Here is a 3,109-nt window from a genome sequence, read left to right on the forward strand (position 1 = left end):
GAAAACAAGCTAATATTCAGGGGATCCACTGTATAATAAAGACCACCACAGGGAATCGAAGATGGGGTCTTGGTGAATTTTTATTTTATTTTATTTTTGGTTTATTTGTTTATTTGTTTTTCGAGACAAAAAAAAGAAGAAAAGATTATCTTTTTTTCCAGTCACTTTCAGTCGTGTACTTTCTTTCTGGCCTGTATCTCGTACCGATATCTCTCCATCTATCGACAGCACCCGCCCCCGCCTCCCCAGGTGTCGCCATCTGCACAACTTTAACATGTTTTTTCACCTGCCATACCTCAGATCACTCCTAAACATTCAGAACACATCACCTCAACAACCTCAACACATAAATGTACATTGCCTTGCGTACACTCAGGCCAAAGATTACGGTTTAGTTTTGTGATACTGTTGTCATTGTTGAATTTTGGGGTTTTATTGAAGGTTTTTTGTTTAGGTTTTTTTTAGCCGTTGTTTGGAACAACAGGAGGATCACAATGCGTGATCCCTTTTCGACACTTTTCTTTCTCTAAATATGAGCCTGCAGACATATCATACCGCTTAAAGCACACATACATGCATACAGTACATACACAATCAGATCGACGCGCACCCTCAGAATTGTGAGACTCGTGTTGTGTTTTCATTGCATGGACAAGTGTAAGTATGGACAGCTGTATCCCTTTCGCTTTTGCATACCTCATTCCACTGATGTTACCATCATATACACGCAGACGTCCCCCCCTCCCTCGGTTTACAGTGTCACTTTATATTTGAGATTATGTGGAGTTTGACAAACTAATTAACATGCTGTACAGAAACAGAACTCTACTTCTTTTCTTTTTCTTTTTTTTTTCTTTTTGTTGTTTTTGTTTTGTTCGGTTTTGCTCAGATTTTCTGCACAGTCCCCACAGAGTGGAGAGGAACACATGCACTCAGCCTGACCAAGCTGCACAATTTCAAATAATGTCATGCTGTTTTGTTACCAAATGAAAATGTTTTACCTCTGATCATTAAGGCACATTATTGTCGTGATATTGTCACATGACGTTTGTTTTTCTACATCCAAAACTAAAGTGTTCTTGTTCTCCCTATGCCTTTTTGTTTGTCCATGTAAAAAGATACTGCTGCATAGACATTTGCTGTTCAGGTTATGTTATGTTTTAGCCCTCTTACACCTACCCTCAACTCGCTCTTCAAAAATGCCTCACAAATCTAAAGGGTCTTCCTCTTGATACCCTGTGTCTTCGATTACAGTTGGACACACAGCTATGTGAAAGGTTTGCCTTTTGATTTTTTTTTCCCTTAATGAGTCCAGTTCAGTCATGCTAGAGCCAGGAGGAGGAGAGGGAGACACCAGAGGATCTCCGCGCATAGAAGTGGCCTTCTCGCAGCAGCACCGCCAGTTAAAAGGGAGGAAGAGTTCAGGCTCTTGTTAATTTAAGAATGTAGTATTTTCCCTGTTTGAGGTAGTGAAAGCTGGTCCATGCAATACTTTTTAATCGTCCTTACCAATCTCACACAAGCCTTTTTTTTCCCTCTGCGTACTTGATATGAAAAAAAAATCTGAATCAGACTGAAGTGCCTCCTTGTTAGCATGAGCTCTCAGACAATGCCCACACAAATATCAGCACTTTGTTTATTCTCTGACTGTCATGCTCTGTTTGCTTCGCTGGGGGAACGTGTCAACACCAATACACACAAACTCACATGGTTTGTTGGAAGTGAAGGGAAGGAGGAGCAAAAGGATGGAGAGGAGTGAATCAATGAGGGAATTTTCCTTCTTAAATGTGATATACAGCAAAGTGCTGAGTGCATGTGAAAGCCAAACCCACTGTGTCCTTCAAGTCCCAATAAACTCTGTATTATAGTTTGAGTACTCTACAGTTTGTCTATTTATTTCCCTGCCTGCTCTGTGCTGGTTGCAAAGACTTTTTCTTTTTGTGATATATACTGCATTCGTACAACTTTACTATGCTGTAAGAATGTTGTCATTTAGGGCACCAGTGTCAAATATAAGGCCAGGGGTCAGAATCAGCCAGGCGAAGACTCCAAACCTGGTCAACTGGACACTTCTGGAAAGTAGTGCATAGATTTTTAACTTTTATAGCTTTAGTGCGTTATTGATTAAGACTGCCCAGCGCAGTAATTAACTAACAGGTCAACAATCAAATACTGGGAAAGTTCTTGTTTTTTCTTCCACTATCTACAGTAAATTAACAAAAACTCTTTATATTAAATATAATAAAGACTGTAATTTTATGCTTTCATCGTGTAGTTTCAATGGTCTGGCTCGCCTTAAGATAAAAGCAGCTGTATGAGCTTGACAACCCTGATTGAGGTTTGTTTTTAACGTTTCCTTTACAAACAGATGATCAGCAATATTGCATTCCCATAGTGTAATATTTTACAGGCAAATAAATGCAGAGAATCATTGCGCAGTAACTAAGTTCTCATAGGCCATGTAGATGTTTAAATGTGAGTACAAAATGAAGGGGCAAAATGTGTAAAAAATATATTTTGTAAACCATTATGAGGCCTCATCCATAGCCAGAGTTTGTGTTTTTAAGTGCGTACATTGTGTTAATATCACTCTATCATAGCTTCATTTCCTTGTGGATGCCTCCATTTTCCACTGTGGAGGCATTTTGGCTCAATCTTTAAAGCATTGCTTCAGTTCATTGAGGTTTGCAGGCAACTGTTTATGCACAGCTCTCTTGACATCTCAGTAGATAGAGTGGTCGCGAGTTTGAATCCACTGAACGGCTACCCTGAGGTACCCCTGAGCAAGGTGTCGTCCCTACACACTACGGTGTTCTTCCCTCTGAAAAAACAAGACAAAAGCATACTTGTTTAATCTTTCTCTAATTGTACTGTAGGCCTAATAAACCTTCATTTTTAACATGCTTACTCAGGACTGCAGAGTCTTAGATGTAGCCTTGTAACATACTTTGTGATACCCAGCTAATCAAGTTTATTGATTTGCAGCACCTGGCTGTTACTTTCCCTCTTAATTCCTATAGAAGCACTGAGTAAGTAAGGTATTTATAAGTAGGGTTGCCAACCGTCCCTTAAAAAACGGAATCGTCCTGTATTTAGAAACAAAAGTACA

Source organism: Pundamilia nyererei, unplaced genomic scaffold (genome assembly GCF_000239375.1).
Source record: "Pundamilia nyererei isolate P.nyererei 1_Seehausen unplaced genomic scaffold, PunNye1.0 scaffold00033, whole genome shotgun sequence".
NCBI classification, from domain to species: domain Eukaryota; kingdom Metazoa; phylum Chordata; class Actinopteri; order Cichliformes; family Cichlidae; genus Pundamilia; species Pundamilia nyererei.